Source organism: Ictidomys tridecemlineatus, chromosome X (genome assembly GCF_052094955.1).
Source record: "Ictidomys tridecemlineatus isolate mIctTri1 chromosome X, mIctTri1.hap1, whole genome shotgun sequence".
Lineage (NCBI taxonomy): Eukaryota > Metazoa > Chordata > Mammalia > Rodentia > Sciuridae > Ictidomys > Ictidomys tridecemlineatus.
Window position 1 is genome coordinate 37,555,984 of NC_135493.1, and position 24,874 is coordinate 37,580,857.

Genomic DNA, 24,874 nt, shown 5'->3' on the forward strand with positions numbered 1-24,874 from the left:
CACCCAGTGGTAGCAAGGAGGCACATTTTCATTCAACCTGTAAAAAGGCTTTCTGACCTTGAGAAGGTCCTGCAAGAGGCTGAGCAGGCTGGTAAAGCTGGGAGGGTTTTAAGTCAAGGCCAATGAACAGATGCCCAGTGGCAGGATTATAGAAAGTGGGTCTCTTTCCCCTATGCCGTGTTATCATCCCCTTTTTGCACCCCCCACTGGACCAAGGAGCCCACTATCTGCAGCCCACAGCAGCTGGGGCTGCTGTTCCTTGTTTATTCTCATCCAAAGTCTATGGCAGCAAAACCCGCTGCTTAAAGGAGGTAAAACAGCTGATAGAAATCAAATCGTGTTCCTTCCTGTCAAGCTTCTTTTGGCTTTCCATCTCCCTATAAATGCCAGGCATAGCAATGACCTACAAAGCCTTAAACAATCTGGCCCCAGTGACCTCTCTGATCTCCTTTCCCATTATTCTTCCCCTTGTTGGATTCACTCCTGCAACACAAGTTTCTTGGTGGTTTCCGGACATGCTTCGGACTCGGGGACTTTGCTCTTACTCTTCTCTCTGCTTGCAATGCAATTACCTAAGCTACCTGCAAGGCGTATTCTCACATCATCCGTCAGTGCTGCAGCAAAGATCATCTCCTCAGTCAGGCCTCCCTGACCACACTCCTTAAAATTATAGGTTATGCAGTCTTCTCTCCTGCCATCACTCTCTCTCACACACACACACACAAACACACACACACACACACACACACACACACACACACACATTCCTGATCATTTTGAAATTCCTTATCACCCAATCTGAAATTTTTCTCCATAGCTAAATATTATGTAACATAATACTTTATATTTTTATTGTTTTCCTATATCCTGTTTTAAGTTCCTTACATGCAGGGGTCATGCTGTATTGTGTTTTATGGTATCTCAGCTTCTAGAATGCTGGCTAGCACATAGTAGGTGCTCAGGAAATGCTTAATGAACTGTATCTCAAGTGCATGCTATTTTCTGTATTCTTCATTATCTCAATGAAATTTTTTTTTTTTTTAGTACTAGGGATTGAACCCAGGTGCACTGAACCACATCCTAACCCTTTTTAATTATTTTTTTTTATTTAGAGAAAGGGTCTCACTAAGTTTCTTAGGGCCTTGCTAAGTTGCTGAGACTGGCTTTGAACTTCAGAGGCTCCTGCCTCAGCCTCCCAAGCCACTGGGATTACAGGTGTGTGCCACTGCACCCAGCTAACAAAACATTAATTTTGCGTGTCAATAAAATTTAAAAACAAGTTTCAGAATTAAAACTGTACCCAAAATGTTATCAAGATGTTGTATCATATATATATATATATATATATATATATATATATATATATATATTTACTTGTAGTTGGACACAATACTTTTTATTTATTTATCTATTTTTTTTAATGTGGTGCTGAGGATTGAACCCAGGGCCTCACATGTGCTAGGCAAGTGTTCTACCGCTGAGCCATAATCCCAGCCCCAAGATGGTGTATCTTAGTAGTAAGTTTTGGAAGAACTTTTCTCAATTTCCCTATTTTTTGTTATGCAATCATATTATATTAATGGTCAATGGCCATAATAATTATAGTAGCTAATATCTATTGAATGTTAACCATGTACCAGACGTGATTATAAGTACTTAGATTAATTCTATTTCCACAAAAGTCTTCTACAGTTCGCATTACTCTCATTGTCATTTTAAAGACAAGAAAACTCAAAAATAAGGAAGAGATATGATTTGCCCCAGGTAACAAAACTAATAGCAGGGAGATTCCAATGCCCATGTTATTAACCCCTATCTTCAATGTTAAAAGAATATTGATAATGAGAATGCTGCAACTAACATTTATTTAGTACTAACTATGCATTAGACACTGTGCGAAATGTTTAACAGACATCATCTCATTTAATGCTAATAAGAGGCTTATGAGGTAGAAACCATTACATGACCATTTCTCAATATGAGACTCTCCTGTTTCAATCAACCATACCCCCAATTCCCTTTAGCCTGTTTTGACTTGATAAGCAGTATGCTTTGATTCTCTCTTTTGCATCCCAAGCCAGTAGAGAAGCTGGTAATAACCAGGCAGCTGCTATTCGATCTCCTCACTCCATATGAAATGTGATTTCAGTCTTCACTTGCCCTGTTATCCTGTTGAGAATAACTTTTTTCTTCCCCCACTAGCCCTATCTTATCCATATTTTCCCCCAAAGCATAGTTTAAATGCAACTCCCTCCAGGAATCCTTCCATGGTCTTCCCACCCATAATCTCACTCATCATATAGTCTCACTGAGCTCTGTTCATCTCTTCCCACTATGGTATGTCTTTCTCAGTTGAACTATAATATCACAAAAGCAACTGGGCCTTGTGCTCCTTGAAATGCCCTGAACCAATGATACATTAGCTTGCACATAGCGGGTGCTCAATAATTATGTTGCTGATTTAATAATGATACTATATCCTCATATTTGTAAAAATGTTCTTCTCAAGGTTATCTCATACATATTATATCACTGGAGCCTCACAGCAGCCTTTAAAGATAAGAGAGGTAGATCGTATTTTTCTCATGTTTACAGTTAAGGAAATTGAGGGCCAGGAAGATTAAATAAGTTGTCTCAGTTCACATATCTGAAAATTGAGCCCAGATCTCTGGACTTGAGCCCTGGAGTCTTTGCACTAGACCACACGGCACTGCTGGTGGGAGCAATGTTAATAACATTCCCATAAAGACCTTGTCTTGATTCTATCACTGGAGCAAAAGCAATAAAGAATGCCAAGAGGCAATATCCTCAGTTGAGATTGGGAAGGCAGGTAAATTCATAGGCACTGGTGAGAAGTGCCTGGGGCTTATCAGATGAATGGTGATGACTCTGTTATTCTTTGTGAGGAGGGGACAGGGCTGAATGTTGTCCTTTATATCAGGCAGGTTAGCTCAACCCTCAGCAGAAGGGAGGCAGCCTCAGGGCAGTATGGTGAATGTGAAAGAGCATTAGGAGGCAAGAGACCTGACCTGGGTTCAACATCCAGTTCTGCCACAAGCTAGCTGTGTCACCATGAGGAAGGAGGGAAGGTACCTAACCTCTCTGAACCTATTCTTTCTCACTTAAGGTCCCCAATTTATAAGACCATTCAGAGCCCCAATATTTCATAAATTGATGACACATATCAATCATATATTGATGACCCATGGGCCATATCTGGGCCACAGACATATTGTCTTTTGTGCCAATAGTGTTGAATTTTAATAAAAATTATCAACCAATATTGAAAGATCAGATGATTTTATGTAAGCATTCAGATGTCCAAGTTTTCTATGAAAATAAGAGCTGCTTCAAAAATCAGAAGACTTCCATAAACTTTGATTTCTAATTTGTTGTTGTTATTGTTCTGGAGATGGAACCCATGCACTTTACCATTGAGCTATGTTCCCAACCCTTTTTACATTTTTTTTTAAGAGACAGGGCCTTGCTAAATAGTTGAGGCTGGCCTTGAACTTTCAATCCTCCTGCTTCACTAGGATTACAGATGTGTGCCACTGCACCTGGTGATTGTAATCTTTCTAGAAAAAAAAAGATCTGGACAGGTGCGTTTATTTTCTCATCTATTTATTATTTATAATGAAATATAGTAGGTATTTTGAGAGGTACCATGAGGAAAATAAAAGGCCAGGTGGGAGACAAGGAGTTCTTAAGTGGTAAGGTTTGGAATCTTGCAAGGTCTACAGTTAGGACACAGGGTGGACAGAGAAGGCCTCACTGATAAGATGATCACATTGCCACAGAATCACAATGGACTGGAACACAGCAGTAGATAGAGCATGTGAACAAAAGGTTCAGAGTGATAGATAATATCCTCAACACACCAAGGGTAGAGTGAAAAGACACTAATGATGTGGGTTGATGTGAATTAAGAGAGTTTCATTTAATTATTTGTTTGTTTAATTTTACAGTCGCAATAAAAAGAGTTCCATATAATAAAATAAATATCAATGGCTGGGAAAAGGAAGGAACACAGTGAGCATAACAGGTGTTTGGACAGAGGCTTGGCAACAAAACACATCAATAAACCTAGATGCATTTTCTGTGTAATGGGGTCAACGCAATTAGCCTGGTACCTGTAGCTATATACCTAACTTACCCTTACATCTTAGGTCAGGGCCATTACATGGTATTAGAACTCATTCTAATTAGAGAACAACCAACTCTGTTGACCCAAGCATACTCGGGAAGTGATGGTAAGAGAAATGGATTGCCCTCCACACTCTTGCAAGTCATTGTTTGTCAGGTCTGGGACTTGATAGATTCTTTCTCTGCATGCTAATTTCTCCAAGAGAGAAATGAGTATTTTATATCTTTTTACTATGACCTACACTATGTTTAAGTATTGCTTCATGAAATATTTTTATATTTTTAATAAATATATAATAAATATATGTAAATATATATATGTAAACACACATACATATGCAAATACATGCAAACTATATAATGTATTAACTATGTAAATTTTTCATACTCAAAACTATATATGGGGCTGGAGTTGTGGCTCAGTGGTAGAGCTCTCACTTAGCACATGAGAGGGCCTGGGTTCAATCCTCAGCACCACATAAAAATAAATAAACCAAATAAAGATATTGTGTCAATGTGTAACTAAAAAAACTATATATGAACATACATAAACAAACATTTCATGAAACAATATTTTTAACTTTATTCTGTGCCGTGCACACTGTTATTTCCTGTTCCATTTCTTTCTTTGCTGTTGTTCTTAATGCTAGTCACTATTCATGGAGTTGATTTCCTGAGCAGTGCTTAATGATTGTCAGCTTCAAGAATACTCTTCTAGATCAATGGTTTCCAAATCTGGCCCCATGGTGCAATCCCTTAGCATCTTTACTTGATGAACACACATTTTTTTTCAGTGCTAAAAATGGAAACCAGGGTCTCATTCATGCTAGGTAAGTGCTTTCTACCAATGAGCTACACCCTCAGCCAACACATATTTTTGTGCTTCTTTCTAAACCTATAGAATCAGAATTTCTTCAGGGTACAGCCCAGGAATCTATTTTTTTCACTAAGGACCAGCCAATTGCTGACATTAACGAATCACAGTTCTCCTCACCATCAGAAACAAAGAGCATCAAAAATAAATATTTTTATCAAATGCATACTTCATGCCAGAACTATCAGCCTAAGAGTTTTCCATTCATTATCTCACTTAAATCCTCACAATGACCCACTTTATAGATGAGGAAGCTGAGTCTCAGCTTTGATAAGTTCCTGAAAAGCACATGCAGGGAGGTTAAGGCAGTAGCATTTAAATAAACTATGATCCATAAGAGTTTGGTCCTTTGAGCTCAATGTTCTACCAGTACTGATTCCTCCCACACCTCTCCTCTCTGCATCTCCAGAGACCCTGGATCTGTCCTGGAATATTCTCTACCAACCCCAATGCTGGAACATGCAATATAATGGTGCAACCACCAGAGGCAAGGGACAGACTTAGAACGACAATAATAATATCCTGCACTTAAATTTCACTTTAAACAGTAAATATGTGCATGTGTACTTTCTCCACATTTCTACTTTTCAGTTATGCTAAGAAGCAGAAAGGGCACATGAAAAGCCAGAGACCCAAAGAGGGGAAGCAGCCTACCCAGAGTCTCACAGCAAGTTCACAGTCAGGCTGCAAAACTCTGACACCCTCTGGCAGAGTCTAACACTGCTCTTAGGCTGGCTTTCTGTACAACTCCCAGCTTCACCTCATTTCCCATCCAGATCCCTTGAAGGCAGAAGAGGAAGGGATGGCTTGCTTGCTGCCTCCCTTCCCATAGAATTCACCATCAAGCGCAGAAATGAATATGCTCTCCGCACACACTGCCTGAGGGACAGATTGCCCCGACCTCCATAGGACTGTGCTGAGGACTGGCTGCATTTCTATTTTTTGCCATGCAATTTGTAAAAAAGCCCCACACTGTGCTTCAAAGAAAAATAATGGATTTCATGATGAAAGGGAAAGGCTGTATCTCTCCCACAGAGGTTAAAAGCCACCAGCCACTAGCAAAGTAGCCTTTGGGAGTCTCTGCTGAGCAGTGTTGAGAGACCATAGAAAACCTACATGATGGAGCTGAGGTTGTGGCTCAGTGGTAGAGTGCTAGAGTGCTTGCCAAGCACATGTGAGGCTCTGGGTTCCATCCTCAACACCACATCAAAATAAATAAATAAATAAATAAGCCATTGTGTCCCTCTACAACTAAAAAAAAAAAAAGAAAAGAAAACCTACGTGGTGGATTCCACCAATCTCTGCAATGGCAGAAAGAGGCAGAAGGGATGAATGGCTCTCATTTAGCCTCTTCGGCTGAGACCCTCACTCCATTGAGAACATCCCCTCTGTTTCTGCCACAGAGAGGGGTGTTGTTTGCAGTGTGTATATGATTATGTCACAAATGACTAGTTATTTATCAAACACTGTACCAATTCTAACATTTTTCTTCACCCCTTCCCTTTCACAATGCAGATCTTTTCATTCTCCCCTTAACAGTTCTTGAGGCAAACCTCCCACTCACCCAACACACACACACACACACACACACACACACACACACACACACCACTTGGTGAAAATAAAAGCAAGACTTCTTTATCTTTTTTAGATTTCTTTTAGTTGTAGATGGATAAAATACCTTTGTTTTATTTACTTATTTTTTTCTGTGGTGCTGAGAATTGAACCCAGTGCCTCACACATGTGAGACAAGTGCTCTACCCTGAGCCACAACCCCAGCCCTAGAAAAATATTTCTATTATGCCCATAAGCATGCTGACATGTTAAGAATGGGAATGATATTACCTTTTCCCACTCTTATTTTTCATTCTCTGTAAAGTCTGCCTGGTTGGTTGCCCCTTCTCCAAGTGTCAATTTCTCTTCCCATGTGAAGGTGGCGGGTGCATTCCAGCCCTGTAATAGCTGAGCTTTCACCCCATAGAGCTTCCAGCTAATGCCATTCTCACCTCCGTGGAAGCATTCCTTTTGATGTCAGAAAAATTTAAAGAGGTGTTAAATTTGCTCTGTGGCTGCAACTCCCCGTTAGTTTGGCAAGGCTGGCTTAGGATTTGATGGTTTTATAGCTTTTGATATCAAGATAGCACAAAATATCTCAGCTTTTTAATTTATATTGTCAATCACCAAAGTGGCTCCTTCCCTGCAGAGATGCTAACTAGTCTGCTGTTTGCAGACATGGCATGTGCCCCTCTTTTACCTGCTTCCCAAGGCTGGCTTCAAGACAATGGGATTGCTCTGGAGGGTGGCAGGCATTTGGAAAAAGGGAGCAGAGGAAATGAAGAGTTCTCTCACTCCTCTGCGCACAACAGAGAGATTCGCATCAAACTGCCTGAATCCAAGTCGCTGAATCTCCTGGGTCTCCGTTTGCTCATTGTCAAATGGGGATAATACTAGGAGGTAACTCCTAAGGTTGCTGTGGAGATGAAATGAGTGAAGAGCAATGCTTAGCACATGCTAATAGACAAAGAACTGCTGGTGATGATGATGATTAGGCCTCCTGGCTTTCTGATGGTTAACAGAATTTTCCGACCATCTCATTTCACTAGAGGATCTGAAAGCACATTAAAAATGGGGCTAAAATGACATATGTCTTAGAGCCTCTGGGGGGAGGGTGTCGAAATTGCCTATTTTCCTGTTTATTTATTTCCCTACTCAGCCAATATTTATGGGCTACCTATTACATGCCAGGGATTGTGCTTAAGTGATGAAAACATAATGGTGAACAAGATGAAGTCCCTGCTTAATAGAGGTAACACTCTGGAAGTGAGGGGCAGGGGCAGATAGAAAAGATATACCACGAATCATGAAACACAAATGAGTTTGATGAGCTTGAGGGACCAAAAGTGTGACTGGGGCTGGAGGCAGGGCAGGAGAGGAAGGGTAAAATAAGATGAGGTTGTAGAGGAAGGCAGGGACCTTGTAATCCAGGTAAGAGTTTTATCTTTAGCCTAATAACACTGGCATATAAATGAAAGATTTGAAGCAAAGAATCAATATACTTAAAAATAAAGTTCTTGCTGACTATTGTATAGAGTTAAGATTGTTGGGCAAAGGGCCACCATAATCTGCGACTAAAAAAAAAAAAAAAAAAAAAAGACCAGCTCTTCCTCAAGTTAAAAAACAATAAAACTGGGCAGGTCTGATAGTGCACACCTGTAATCCCACCTACTTGGGAGGCTGAGGCAGGAGGATTGAAAGTCTGAGACCAGCCTAGGCAACTTAGTGAGACCCTACACTAAGATTAAAAAAAAAAAAATTGAAAATGGTTAGCAGAGTAGAACTTGGTGGTAAAATGCCTCTGGGTTCAATTCCCAATATCATAAATAAATAAATAAAATTTGACTTTTCTTGCACAATCTAATCAAATTTAAGTCCTGCCCAAGGGAGTTTTTTTAAATTAATTGATAGACATTTATTTTATTTATCTATTTATTTACTTATATTATTCGAACCCAGTGCCTCACACATACCAGGTAAGTGTGCTACCACTGAGCCACAGCCCCAGCCACCCCAAGGCAGTTTATTAGAATCATGGTAGGCAGCAGCCTATGCTGTGTGTACCCACATTCTTCTCACTAATACATTTCCTTTCATTTTGCACCCCATTGCTCAACCTTCTCCCCAGATGGGGCAACTCTGTGTAGGAGGGATGGGATTTCAGCCCCTGAGGGTAATGGACAGTGAGTAAAAGAAGTGAATTCAGGAGACACTTAAGGCTTGGGCAGGACAGAGTCCACTTGTGTGTGCCACCACATGTGTATGTTTATGTGTGCATTTGCTTTTTGGAGTCTGTACAAGGCCATGTGCATTGCTGCAATTTTATATAGGAGCAGTCTCTCTTTTGCTGCTCTCTGACTTAGAGCCAAGAAGCCTGGAATGTCTGCACCCATCTGCACAATCTTATGTAAGTTAGTATGCATTTGTGATATAAATGGCACACCCATAGCTATCGAGACCTTGTGCGGTATACAACCCAAACAACCATACGTGGGAACCCTAGCAAAAAGAGTGGAATCAAGTAGGATTCTGTAGCAGGGGTCTGAGAAAGAGATGATGGTAGTTCACACTAGGTTACAGTTGAGGAAGAGGTGAGATGGTCAAAATCAGGATATATTTGCTGAAGTCTAGGATGGAATGTGGAAGACAACAAAAGAAACTCAGGAGAATGACTAGAAGTTTGATCTAAGTAAGCAGATGAATGGTAGTACCATTTACTGGAATATATTTGTAGGAGAAAAATCTCAAGTCCTGCTATGGAAAGTCTTTATCAACTACAGCAGTACACCCAAGTGTCAGACTTAAGATCCTCCCCATCAAGATCTCAAAGTACCTTATTCAAGAAGCCTCTGGAAAATTGGTAATCCTTCACATTTAATGTTCCCTTCACTGGGTTTCTTTCTGTTCCTCCTTTTATCTGAGATAAAATGCTTTCAGTTTGTTCCTGCCAGTTTCTCCTAATTTCTCATTTATATACAAGATCCCTCTATGTCTGTCTATATCTCTTTCTCATTTCCAAATGTCCCTTTCTGAGATTGCTTTTTGTAAAAACCCCAAAGCCCTCCTTTTGGGGGAGTAGGCCTTCATTCAAGGACGGCTTCTCCAACTGCCACTGCCAAACAGCCCAGAACTCCATGACTTCACCCAAACCCTCTTGTCTATAGAGGAAAAAAAAACGGTACTTGGAGCATGGAGCAGAGCCAAGTGAGCCGAGAAAATGAGCCAAGTGCTGAGAAATTAAAGAAAGTAATGCTGACAAGGGGAAAAAAGAATTAATCAGGAAATCTTAAGGTCACTGTGATCTCTTTGATTGCATTAACATGTAGTAGCAGAAGACTACAGATTGATTAATGCTGCAGCAGGAGGGAACAAATGTAAGCAGTGGCCAGAGCTGTACCTTCTGTAAGGGAGTCAATGGCAGCAGGTGAAGAGGAATCTCCTCATTTCTGGGTCAAGCACGTTTTGTTTTGTTTTTTTGTTTTTTGTTTTGGTACAGGGGATTGAACCCAAGGGTGCTTAACCACTGAGACACATCTCCAGTCCTTTTTTAAAAAAATATTTATTTTTTAGTTGTAGATGGACAGCATGCCTTTATTTCACTTATTTATTTTTATGTGGTGCTGAGGATCGAACCCAGGGCCTCACATATGCGAGGCGAGCTCGCTACCACTTGAGCCACATCCCCAGCTCTCTCCAGTCCTTTTTAAACATTTTTTTGTAGTTGTAGATGAACAGAATGCCTTTCTTTTATTTGATTATTTATTTTTATTTTTATGTGGTGCTGAGGATCAAACCCAGTGCCTCACACATGGGGCAAGCGCTCTGCCACTGAGCCACACACTCAGCCTTCCAGCCCTATTTTGTATTTTATTTAGAGACAGGGTCTCACTAAGTTGCTTAGCACCTAGCTAAGTTGTGAAGCTGGCTTTGAACTCAGGATCCTCTTGCCTCAGCTGCAGGAGCTGCTGGGATTACAGGCATGTGCCACCATGCCTACTTCAGGCACATTCCTTTAGAACCCACTGTTTCCCTATAATAGTATCAAGGGAGGGACCAAGGACCTTTTATAAACCTAAATCACTCCCTATGCACAGTGCCCATCACTCACATCAGATCATAACTGCTGCTTCTTCCAAATATCCTTTTCCTGGGATGGCTTGGGGTGGGTTTTGGAAGAGTAGATCTCTTTGAGGTCTGCCTTTGCTCCGTCAACCCTGGCTTTGACTCTTACCCTCAAGAGTTCTTTGAACCTTCCTCTGTCTACCTCTCTTTCTCTTTTTTTTCAGTGATGGGGATAGAACCCAGGGGTTTCATACATGCTAGGCAAGAGCTCTGCCATTGAACTACCCTCAGCCCATGACCTTGTCTTAATTTGCCCATATTGCCAGAAGAAAAAAAGAGCTCATCTTTTCAGTGACATCTTGTAGGTCTACCCCTCTGTAAGTCAAAGATGACATGCTATGGTCAACCTTGCATCATTCCAGCCCACCAAAAAAACAAGAGTCATTTGAACTGTGAAGGAGCCCTTTTAAAAGAAAGTTGCCTAGCAGACAAGCACGTGAAAGAAAATACTACTAACAATAATAGACCAATTTTTTCAGCTCTACCTATGTGCCAGGCAATGTCCTGAGTGCTCTATACAGATTATCTCATTGAATCCTCACAATGAAGCAGGTATGATTAGCGTCACCATTTCACAGCTGAAAAAACTGAGGCTAAGAGAGGTTTAGGCACTTGTTGAAGGTCACAGAGCAAGAAACAAGCACAGTCAGTATTTAAACACAACTCTAATTTCAGCACAAGTGATCACAACAAGGTGTGTATGGCAAACTCAAAAAACATCCTTCTATTTTCAGAATCTATTTTTCTTTTGTAGTAGATGCTCCAAATATCTCTAAAATCATAGTAATGCCTCCTCAACCTCTGGCTCCAGCCCTGACCACTCTATTCTATTTTAATCCTTTCTTTTTAAAAAAATATATTTATTTTTTAGTTTTAGGTGGACACATAATATCTATACTTCATTTTTACATGGTGCTGAGGATCGAACCCAGTGCCTCACGCAAACTAGGTGAGTGCTCTACCACTGAGTCACAACCCCAGCCCATAACTAACTCCTTTCTACTAGATGGCTAGATGGTTCCTTTCCATTTGTGAACCCCCCAATCCAGTCCACCTAGACCCACCTCAAACTTATTTTATAAGCTATGCCTTGATTTGCCTCTTTCTACCAACATTATTTCAATTTCCATGTTCCAAAATTCAGAATCATCCCAAGTTCTCTCTGACCACATTTAGTCAGATACCAAATTATAGTGACTTTCTGTTCACAGTCTCTATCTCATTGGCAATTAAATGGGGGGGGGTAGCTACCATCCTTGCCTTTCTCTATTTATTTATTTTATTTGTTTATTTATTTTTTGGCAGAGCTGGGGATTGAACCCAGGGCCTTGTGCATGCGAGGCAAGCACTCTACCAACTGAACTATATCCCCAGCCCCCTCTATTTGTTTATTTTGAGACAAGTTCTCACTAAGTTGCCCAAGCTGGTCCTGAACTTGGGATACTCCTGCCTCAGCTTTCTGAGACTCTGAGATTTACAGATGTGTACCATGCAAGCACCTGTATAATGTCTCTTAAATCTACCCTCTCTTTACTTCAAATGCTTCATAAACATCTTTGGCCTCACTTAAAAAAAACTACATAAATATTATTATAATTTTCATGAGTAAGAAATCCAGGAAAAGGGTGGCTGAATTTTCTACTCAAGGTCTAACCAGGCTGAAATTAAGATGTGGGCCAGGGCTGTGATTCATCAGAAAGTCTATTAGTTTAAAAGTATAAAAGTATAGTATAGGGCTGGGATTGTGGCTCAGTGATAGAGCACTTGCCTAGGATGTTTGAGGTTCTGGGTTCAATCTGCAGCACCACGTAAAAATAAAATAAAGATATTGTTCTACAAAAACTAAAATATATATATTTTTAAAAAGTATAGTAATAAAGAATTTCTGGGGCTGGGGTTGTAGCTCAGTAGGAGAGCACTTGACTTACATGTGTGAGGCACTGGGCTCGATCCTCAGCACCACATAAAAATAAAAACAAATATATTCTGTCCATCTACAACTAAAAAAATTAAAAGAAAAAAAAGAATTTCCATATATCCTTCACTCATATTCCCCAAATGCTAACATTTTATAACATTTTCTTCATCCTTTTCTCTCTTTTCTGTATATATATTTATACATTTACACTGTACCTTTTCCTGAACAATTTGAAAGTACAATGGAGATCATAATTTTTATCCCTAAGTATTTTACTATCTAAAACTAAGGGAAATTTCTTTCATAACCACAGACAATTATCACAATTGAGTAATTAGTATGCATACAACATGATCATCTAATCTAAAGACCTCTTTCAAATTTCACTAATGATTCCAATAAGAGTCTTCAGAATAAAAGAACAATTTTTTGGAATAGGACACAAGCATGTATCAGTCTTTCAGTTTAGTTTCCATGTTATTTTAGTCCCTTTTGAAAACTGAAACATTTCTCAGTTTTTCTTGTCTTTCATGACCTTGACATTTCCGAGGAACACATTAGCCTCTGATTTTTGCTCTAATTCATATCACATTGAACAGAAAAACAGAATATTCCCTGACTTCTCAACTTCAGAATTGCAGAATTCAGAAAGGCCTGAAATTAGAACTACTCCACTGGGTCAAATCTGTTGTCATGCACCTCTCAGAATTTTAATGAGCCACATGCGATGGTGCATGCCTGTAATCCCAGCAGCTTGGGAAGCTGAGGCAGGAGTATCACAAATTCAAAGCCAGCCTCAGCAAATGCAAAGTGCTGAGCAACTCAGTGAAACCCTGTCTCTAAATAAAATACAAAATAGGGCTGGGGATGTGACTCAGTGGTCCAGTGCCCGCGGGATCAACCTCTGGTACCAAAAATAAAAATAAATAAAGTAATTTAAAAAGAACATTATAGTGCAAAATGGAGATTCTATGAGTGAGGTTAATCTCATCCTATGAATTCTACAGCAGAGCAGAGCATTTTATTCTACCAGCAGAGCAGAGCATTTTCTTTTTTTTCTTTTTTTTTAAAGAGAGAGAGAGAGGGAAAAAAATTAATACTTATTTTTCAGTTTTCGGCGGACACAACATCTTTATTTTATTTGTATGTGGTGCTGAGGATCGAACCCAGCGCCCCGCGCATGCCAGGTGAGCACGCTACCGCTTAAATCACATCCTCAGCCCACAGAGCATTTTCTTTAGCTAAAAAGTGAAGACAAGGGCTGAGGTTGTAGCTCAGCAGTAGAGGGCTCACCTCGCACCTGTGAGATCCTGGGTTTGGTCCTCAGCACCACATAAAAATATATGAATAAAATAAAGGTATTGTGTCCAACCACAACTAAAAAAATTAAAAAATTTTTAAAAAGTGAAAACAAAATCAGAAATTTGAGACATGAGAAAAAAAGACTTGACCTGCGGCAGAGTAGGCTACTTTAGAAGGAATGCAAATGGCCTTAAGGGAAGAGAGTGACTGAAGGCAGACAATCATTAAGGAAAAGGGGGCTTCAGACCTACAACTTCAAGGGACTGAATGATTTTGGAAGTAGATATGTCCATAGAACCTCCAGTCAGTGCAGCTGACACCATCAACAACAAACCCCAGCAGTTAAGTTTTCTGGGCCTTTTGACTCAATGCATAAGCTAAAAATAAAAATATGACATTCCAAAATCAGTGATGAGTAGGAAATTTGCAGCAATAAATGTATATATTATAAAAAAGGGAAAGTCTGAAATTGGCATTCAAGCTCCTACCTCAAGAAATCAGAAAAGGAAAAGCAAAATAAATCCAAAGGAAGTAGAAAGGTGAAATATTAAATATATGACTAGAAATCAGTGAAGTTGAAAATAGAAAAGCAATAGAAAAAATTAATGAAACACAGAGCTCGTTCTTTATAAAGGTCAAGAAAATTGAACTGATCTAGCAAAACTGACAAAGAAAAAGGGAGAGGACACAAATTAACAATATGTGGATGAAATATCACACTGCAGGCCCTATACACATCATGAGGATAATAAGAGAATGCTACAAACAATTGTACACACAGTAATTTGACAATCTGGATGAAATAGACTTTTCCTTAAAATGCACGAACTGCCACAAATCACCCAACATGAAATAGATAATTTGAATAGATTTGTAATTCTTTTTAAAAATTAATTGATAGACCTTTATTTTATTTATTTTTTTATATATGGAGCTGAGAGTCAAACCCAGTGCCTCACACATGCCAGGTAAGTGCACTACTGCTGAGCCCTAGCCCCAGGCCTAGACCTGTAATTCTTAATTAAATTCATGCTTTAAAAGCCCCCGAAAGATCTCCAAGACCAGAATTCACAACAGAATTTTGTCCAATATCTAAAAAAGAATCTACACCAATTTTCTACAATATCTATCTTCCACAACATGAAAGAGAACACTTTTCAATTCATTTTAGGAGGCTAGTATTACCCTACCACCAAAACCAAAGATGGTACCAAGAAGAAAGAAGAAAAGGGGAATAAAATGAAGGAAAACAGGGAAGAAAGAAGCAAAAAGGAAAGCAATATTCTTCATGAATATAGATTCACATATCATAACATATTAGCAAATATAATTTGGAATTGACAAGAATTATACACCATGATCAATTAAGATTTATTCCATAGATGCAAAATTGGTTCAATATTCCAAAAATCAATCATTGTAATCTAACATATAACAGGCTAAATAAGAAAATGATATGATAATATCAACTAATGCAGAAAAGCCATCTGATAAGACCCACCTCATTTATGATAAAACAAAAACAAGCCATTCTCTCAGAAACTTGGAAATAGTGAATAACTTCAACTGGATAAAACGTAACAAAACAATAAATAAATCCAAAAAGAAAAAAAATGCTAACAAATTGAAGCCAACAGTATATATAGAAAAGGATCATACACCATGACCAATCGGTATTTATCCCAAGAATGGCTTAACATCTGACAATCAATTAATGCAATATACCATTTCAATAGGATAAAGGACAAAAACCATAGGATCATTTAAATAGACATAAAAAATTGATGAAATTTAACACCATTTCATGACATGATAAAACACTTAGTAAGTTATGGATAGAGTGGAACTTCCTCAACATGCAAAAATAAACTACAAAAACTCACAGCTAACATGACACAGATGTTCCAAAATTGATGATGGGATTATGCCCTGATAACTCATCATAATTTGAAAATAATATGAATCATAAATGTATTTCATACAGCATAACTTGGCAACATACTACACTGTAGAGTTATCAGTTTTTTTCCCCCTCATGATATTTTGACTATATGGGAGCTGTGGATTTCTACTGTCATTTAGCATCCTGAGAGTCTCATACCACATACTGCTGGCCTAAGAATTGGTCCAAATTCAAAATATAGTTTCTTTTGAATATAGATCACTTTCACACCATTATAAAGTCAAAAAAGTCATAGGTAAACCATTGGGAGCCATCTGTACTTAATAGTGAAGGACTAAAAAATATCAGTGTTATTCACATACAGTAGCAATAACAACTAATGAATCAAGAAAATGATTCCATTTACAATACATCAAAAAAATAAATATTTAAGAATATATTTAACAAAAAAGTGTAAAATTTACAGTCTGTAATGTACAAAATATTGTTAAAAGAAACTAAAGTCCTAAATATACGAAAGACATCCCATGCTCACAGATTGGAAGACAATATTGGAATGACAATACTCTCAAAATTTACTTATAGATTCAAAAACAAACAATATACACAAATGTTATCAAAATCCCAATTGCCTTTGGTTTAGAAATTGGCAAGATAACTCTAAAATTCATATGGTGATACAAGGGACCCAAATGTTAAAACAATCTTTAAAGAGAACATCAAGAATCAGGCTGGCGATGCAGCCTGACTATAATCCCAGCAGCTCCAGAGGCTGAGGCAACAGCTTCTGCAACAACAAGGCACTAAACAACTCAGTGAGATTCTGTCTCTAAATAAAAAATAAAAAGGGCTGGGGGTATGACTCAGTGCAAATTTGGACTACTAACTCTTCCCAGTGTAAAACTTACTAACACCGTGGTAATCAATAGTGTAGCACTGGCAAAAATTACATATAAAGAGAAATGGAATAGAATTGAAGGCCGAAAAGATGAACCTTGATTTTTGACAAGCATGACAAGAAATTTCAATAGGGAAAGAATGCTCTTTTCTGGGACAATTGCATTTCCACATGCAAAATAATTAAATTGAACCTCTTCTTCACCCCATATAAAATAAACTCAAAATGAATAAAATATGTAAATGTAAGACCTAAAACTATAAAATTTTTAGGAAAAAAATGGTTGTGAATGTTAGTGAGCTTGGATTATGCAATAGTTTCTTAGAAATGACACTTAAAAGCATAAGTAAAAAGAAAAAAGGTAAATTATCCTACCTAAAATTTAACATCAAAAAATTTTTTTAAAAAATTAAATGTATACTTTAAAGAACACAGAGCCAGGAGCAGTGGCACAAGCCTTCAATCCCAGCATCTTGGAGAGATAAGGCTGGAGAATCTTGAGTTCAAATCTAGCCTCAGCAATTTAGCAAGGCCCTAAGAAACTCAGTGAAACCCTGTCTCTAAATTTTTTTAAAAAACAATTTTAAAGGGATTGGGGGTGTGGCTTAATGGTTAAGCACCTCTGGTTCAATCCTTGGTACCAAAAAAAAAAAAAAAATAGTTGGGGCTCAGGGAGTAGCTCAGTGGTAGAGCACTTGCCTGGTGAGCATGAGGCCCTGGGCTCAGTCTGCTAAAATAATTGTATTTCCATATACTTGTCATAAACATGTGAAAACCAAAATTTAAAATATAATACCACTTATAATTATTAAAAAAATGAAGGACTTAAGTGTAAATCTAACGAAACCTGTATAGGACTTACAGGCTGAAAACTTTAAAAAAATCAAAGATATAAATAAAATTCAATATAGTAAAAAAGTCAATTCTCGGGGATGGAGTAGTGGCTCAGCAATAGAGCATTCGTCTGGCATGTGCGAGGCCCTGGGTTCGATCCTGAGCACCACATAAAAATAAATTAATAAAATAAAGGTATTGTGTCTTAACTACAACTAAAAAAATAAATAAATAAAATAGAAAAGTCAATTCTCTCAAAATAGATATGCATATGTGATATAATTCCTATTAAAATCTTAGCAAGAGCAGGATGCAGTGGCACATGACTGCAATCCCACTGGCTCAGGAGACAGAGGCAGGAGAATTGTCAAAGTTCAAATGCAGCCCCAGTAATTTAGCAAGGCCCTAAGCAATTCAGCAAGATCCTGTCTAGAAATAAAATATAAAAAAGGGCTGGGGATTAAAAAAAGAAAAGAGGGCTGGGGATATAGTCTAGTTGTTCAGCACCCCTGGTTCATTCCCTGGTACAAAAAAAAAAAAAAAAAACCTAGCAAGATTTTTTTTGTGTGAATATAGACAATATTATTCAATAATATATTTGGAAGACAAATGATCTAAAAGAGATTAAATTATTTTGATTAAAAAAATGAAGTGGGGCTGGGGATGTGGCTCAAGCGGTAGCGCGCTCGCCTGGCATGCGTGCGGCCCGGGTTCGATCCTCAGCACCACATACCAACAAAGATGTTGTGTCTGCCGAGAACTAAAAAATAAATATTAAAAAAATTCTCTCTCTCTCTCTCTCTCTCTCTCTCTCTCCTCTCTCACTCTCTCTTTAAAAAAAAAAAAAAAAAAAAAAAAAAAAAAATGAAGTGAAAGAAATTGCTTTACACAGTAGTAAGATTTTCTACAAAACTAGAGTAATCAAGAGAATATCATAGTCACAGAAAGAGAAATATAGATCAATAAAACATTATAGATGACTGAGAAGTAGATTTGCACAAATATGCATAACTGATTTTTGCCACAGATGACAAAAGAATTCAATGGAAGAATTGCTTTTTATATTTTTAATCTTTTTAAAATATTTGTTGATTTTTTTTAGTTGTACATGGACACAATACCTTTCATTTTATTTATTTATTCATTGTTATATGGTGCTGAGCATGGAACCCAGGGCCTTGCACATACTAGGCAAGCACTCTACCGCTGAGCCACAAACCCACCACAAAAATTTCTTTTTAAACAAAGGATATTATAACATCATAGGGGACACCATGAACCTTGACCTAAACTTCAGACGTTACACAAAAATTAACTCAAAATAAACCATAGAGCCGGACACAGTGGGGCATACATATAATCCCCACGGCTCTAGAGGCTGAGACAAGAGTATTACAAGTTCAAATCCAGTCTCAGCAATTTAGTGAGGTCCTAAGCAATTTAGGGAGACCCTGTCTCATAATAAAACATAATGGCTAGGGATGTGGCTTAGTGGTTAAGCACTATTAGTCTAATCCCGGGACCAAAAGAAAAAAAAATCATAGATTTAAATGTAAAAGAAATTATAAACTTTTCTTCTAAACATAAAATGCTAGGCTGTAGCCCACACTGTAATCCCAGCAGGTCCAGTGCCTGAAGCAATAGGATTGCCAAAGCCAGGAGGATTCAAAGCCAGCCTTAGCAAACTTAGAGAGCCCCTGAGCAACTTAGGAAGGCTCTGTCTCTATATAAAATGTATAAAAAAGAAGGCTTGGATATGGCTCAGTAAGAAAGTATCCCTAGGTTCAATCCTCCATAGCAAAAAGACAAACAAAAAATAGGGACCCAGTGATTGTTAAAGAATTCTTAGGCATGACACCGTGACATCAGAAGCATAATGTGTGAAAGAAAAATCAATAAATTGGACCTCCCCCCCCAATAAAAAATTACAAACTGCTCCATGAAAGACTCTGTTTAAAGAATACAAAGACAAGACAAGGACTGAGAGAAAATATTTGCAAACCATGTACTTGACAAAAGATTGGTATCTACATTGTGAATGCTCAAAACTAAATGAAAAAAAAATTCAGTTTGAATGGGAAAAGATGTGAAAAGACATTTCACTAAAAAGGATACTGTTTTAGTCAGCTTTTTCATTGCTGTTACCAAAAGACCTGGAAAGCACAATTTAAAGACGAAAAGTTTATTTGGTGGCTTACAGTTTCAGAGGTCTCAGTCCACAGACAGAGGATCCATTTCCTGGGGGTGCAGATGAGGCTGAAGATCATAGCGGAGGAGTGTGATAAAGAAAGCAGCACAGGAAATCACACCAGGAAGTAGACAGAGACTCCACTCACAAGGTACAAAATATACATAAGACAAAGGCTCACCCCAACAACTAAGTCCTCCAGCCACACCCTATGACCTTCAATTGCCTCCAAAGATCCTGAACTGGAATCCCCAACCTAATCAAAGGAATTTTTACTTTTGCACCCTTGAGCCAGAGATTGGAGTGTGGTCTAGTCAATTTCAGAGATGCCCTCATGCCATCTTACTGTGTCTGGGCAAAATCTTTAGCATTTCTTTAGCGGCAGGAAGATCTTTTAACAACTGCAGCTTCCTTGACCCCAGTTTAACCTTGTCTTTCAACTGAAGTTTTTCAAGTCTTTCTGTTCTGATTTCTTCTCCTGAATATCACAATAAACTTAGCTAAAAGCTGCCAGCTGAATACCATGCTGATTAGAAATTTCTTCCACAAGATTGAGGTCCATCACTTTTTTTAGAAGTTTGAGGACACAGGCAAAATGTAGACCAATTCTTAGGCATAATGTTCCATGAATGGCCTTTAGTCCAATTTCCAACAGAGTCCTCCTTTTCCTCTGAATCCTCTTGAGCCCTGTCTTTACTATGCACAGTTGTACTGGCATTCTGGTCTTCTGAACTCCCACCAGAATCGCTTATTAAGCTTTCCTTACAACAACCTAAAGCATTTCTAGCTTTCATCTCTAAACTATCCAAAATTTCTCTCACAAATTCCAAAAGCTCCAAAGCTTCTGAACCACATGCTCAGTTTAGTCACAGCAATGACCTTACTTCCTGGTACCAATTTCTCTTTAAGTCACTTTTTTTCATTGCTGTGACCAAAAGACCTGACAAGAACAATTAGAGGAGGGAAAATATCTTTGGAGGCTCATGGTTTCAAAGGTTTCAGACCATCACCAGCCATGTCCATTCCTCAGGCTGGAGGTGAGGCAGAACATCATGGTGGATGAGTGTGCTAGAGGAAAGTGGTTAAAGACATCACACTAGGAAGCAGAGAGCACAGCTCAACCAAACAAACTAAACCCCAAAGGCATGCTCCCAGGGATCCACCTCCTCCACCATACCCTAACTACCTGCAGTTACCACTCAATTAATCCCTATTAGGGGATGAATGCACTGATTAGATTAAGGATCTCATAACCCAGTCATCTCTAAACCTTCTTGCATTGCCTCAAACATGAGCTTCTGGGGGACACCTCACATACAAACCATAACAGATATTTAGATGGTAAATAATCACTTGAAAAGATGTTCAACATCATTATCCATTAAGAAAATAAAAATTAAAAATGTAAAATATCATTACACATTTGTAGATTGTCTAAAGTAAAAAAAATGTGATATCATCAAATGTTACCAAAGATACAGAAAAAGTGGATAAGTCATACATAACTTGTAAGAATGTAAAATGTTAGAGCTATTCTGGAAAACAGTTTGGCAGTTTCTTGTAAAACTCAACATGTACTTCTCTTATGACCCAGCAATTATACTTCTAGGCATTTCTTAGAAAAGAATACTTCTATCTAACAAAAGCCTGTACATGATGATTCATAGCATCTGTATTTCTAATAGCCCCAAACTGAAAAGAACAAAAATGCCCCATGATAAGTGAATTGTTAAACAAATTTTGAAATATACATACCATGAAATATTATGCAGCAGTACAAAGGAATGGGTTATTAATATACGCAAGAACTTTGCACTGGAGTTGTGACTCAGAGGTAGAGTGCTCACCTACCATGCATGGGGCACTGGGTTCAATCCTCAGCACTACATAAAAATAAAATAAAAATATTGTTATAATTAAAAATAAATATTTAAAAAATATATGCAAGAACCTGGATGGATCTCTAGGATTTTATGCTGAGTTTTTAAAAAGCCTAGCTCAAAAAGTCACATAAGGGGGCTGGGGATGTGGCTCAAGTTGTCTGGCATGCGTTCGGCCCGGGTTTGATCCTCAGCACCACATACAAACAAAGATGTTGTGTCCGCCGAAAACTAAAACATAAATATTAAAATTTTTTTTCTCTCTCTCTTAAAAAAAAAGTCACATAATATGTTATTCCTTTTACATCACACTATTAAAATAACAAAACAGAGAGAGGGAATAGTAGTTGCTAGGGCTAGGGATAATAGGGCTAGGAAAGTGGGTGTGAATATTTAGGAATAGTATGAGGGTGGTCTTTGCATTGATGCAGTAGTTCTGAATCTTGACTGTGATCAACCCCACTAATGTGACCAATTGACATAGAATTAGGTACACATGCTATGCCAAGGTAATTTTCTGGGTTTGATGATGTACAATGATTATTTAAGATGCAATCATTGGAGGAAACTGAGTGAGGGGTACATTGGGACCCCGTTATAACATCTTAACAACTTCCCATAGACCTACAATTAATCAAAAGTAAAATGTTTTTTAAACTGTGGCTTATACATTTTTCTTGGTCTGTATTATCTTCATATTTGAAAGAAAAAAAACTTAGTCATTGAAAGATTTTACAAAAATAACTGGATTTCCATGCTTTTTTTGAAAAGCCATAAGGCATGAAAACCGTGGGTCCATATTCCCAGGCTTCTCGCTGCTGTTTTATAATATGAATTACTCTCTTTAACCTATAGGAGTACTCTCCTAGGCTCCTGAGCCCTTAAGGGTGTTTGAGTTTGTAGCTCCTAGCTATGTCTTTGTCCCCAACCCTGTGCTTGCTTGCCTGAACTCTCTTTCCCATTTCCTGCACTCATGCCCAAAATAGGAAGCCTGCAAAAGAAGCCTTAATGCTTACCCACTCTCCAGCTCAGGAAGATAACTCCAGGCCTCCCCTTTCTGTTATCAGTGTGGAACATCCCCACTCAACAATCCCTGTTCTGTTTGTTTTCACCCCCTTAGCCCTGTTACAATTTTTGCAAGTTTTAGGATGTTAACTCTAGCAAAGGGTTCCTAAACCATAGTCAGGCACACATGGGATCTCAGGTGGCACATCACAGGTCAGGGCTTTCCACTTCTCCCTATATAGGCAGAAAGATGACACACTCAGAGCATGCTGCAAGCTCTGTGAGGTTCTGCTGAGTAGTCTCCCTTGCACAGTGAGAATGTTGTTTAGCAGCAGACATGGGCTACAATTATTGTTCTCTAGCACAGACAGTACAGGCTCATCCTTTCCCAACATTTGTCTTTTCTTTAGAGTTTAATTATGATTCATTTATATTCATTTAAAATTCAGATAAAAGTATGGAAAAATGTAAATGAGAAAAGTAATCTACGACTTCAGTACCTACACACAATCACTGTTAACATTTTGAATCCTTCCTTCCAGTCTTTTTTCTATATTTGTACATACCCCCACACCCATACACACCCCCACACAGATACTGTCTTTCCAATGGTGCACACTATATGGCTTGTAGTCTGTTTCTCTCACTTAATTGTGTATTATGGACATGGTTCTTTGTCAATAAACAGTCTACAACAGCTGTCCCAACCTATTTAAGATTAGATTTGAATAGGACTGTGTTGACTGTTTTTATTCTTCTCATTTTCTTTTAAGAAGCCTCCTCTCCCTCTCCCTCTCTTGTCTCTCTCTGTCTCTCTCCCTCCCCCTTTTTCCCTCTCCCTCTTTCCTTTCCCTCCTTCCTTCTTTACCTCCTTTTCTTTAATATACTAAGTGAATCAAATTTATAGGGATTAAGGTTTTGCAGGGAACTAGTAGGCCTAAAGAGGCTATAGAATGAAGAGGAAGAATTTGGTCTGCTAAGCCAAGTGACAAAATGAAATGTCCTACCCTCCTTTGTGTTTGAGTGAATGGAGCTGGAATCCTGGGGACAAAAGAAGAGAAAGCATCATTCTTTCCCCAATGGAGGTGCCAATTGTGGAAACCCATACTGCATACTTAAACAAACAAAATTTTATATATATATATATATAAACACCTATTTGGCCACTCACTGAAAGAGTGAAGCTAGGTCTGGGGGTTGTGGCTCAGTGGTAGAGTGCTTGCCTTGCACATGTGAGACCCTGGGTTGGATCCTCAGCACCACATAAAAATAAATAAGTGAAATAAAGGTATTGTGTCGAAAAACAACTAAAAAATAAATATTAAAAAAAGAGTGAGGCTAGATCAGGTTAGTGAATCATAACCATCCTCATTACCAAGAATTTACATGTGGCAGGCACTGTGCTCATCAGTTTACTTTGAGTTTGCACTTTTTGTTTTGTTTTATTTTGTGCTGGAGACTGAACCCAGGGGGACTTAACCACTGAGCCACATCCCCAGCCCTTTTTTTATATTTTATTTAGAGACAGAGTCTCGCTGAGTTGCTTAGGGTCTCTCTAAGTTGCCCAGGCTGGCTTTGAACTCCCAATTTCCCTGCCTTACCATGAGAGCTGCTGGGATTATAGGCAGGCATCACAGAACCTCTGAGTTTGTTCCTTAAAGCACAGTGATCAAGAAGCTAGAGCAAACTGTCTAGGTTCAATTGCTGGCTCACTAGTTATGTGCCTTGGGCAGGATGCTTAATCCCCTTTCATCCTCAGTTTTACATCTATAATATGGGGATAACAAAGAGCCCCTGTCTGGAACGTTATTTTGAGGATTTCGTCAGTTTCAGCATGCAGTGTACTTACAAGAGTGCCCAGTTTTCAGTAGGTGCTCTCATTATTATTAATGATAAATCCTCTTAAGAGCCCCATGAAGGAGAGTCTGTCATTACTTCTCTGTGAGAGGGCACAAAACTAAGGCTTGGAGATATCTAATAATTCACTCAAGATCCTACAGCTAGGGCTGGGATTGTGGCTAAATGGTAGAGTGCTTGCCTAGCATGCATGAGGCACTGGGCTCCATCCTCAGCACCACGTAAACAAACTAAATAAACAAAATAAAGATAATTTTTAAAAGTGGGGGATGGAGATATAGCTCAGTTGGTAGAGTGCTTGCCTCACATGCACAAGGCCTGGGTTCAATACCCCCACACCTAAAAAAAAAAAAAAAAAAAAAGATCCTGCAGCTAGTAAGTCACCAGGTTAAG

The 24,874-nt window shown here is 38.5% G+C and overlaps 1 protein-coding gene and 1 non-coding gene across 5 annotated transcripts in view; both read right to left on the minus strand.

The window, feature by feature from the left end:
• Positions 1-24,874, minus strand: part of Pak3 (p21 (RAC1) activated kinase 3) — a 259,089-nt gene that overhangs the window by 207,697 nt on the left and 26,518 nt on the right. The window lies entirely within an intron of this gene.
• Trnaa-cgc (transfer RNA alanine (anticodon CGC)) lies at positions 11,996-12,072 on the minus strand. Its single transcript has one exon. It is a non-coding gene; the product is annotated as a tRNA-Ala (tRNA).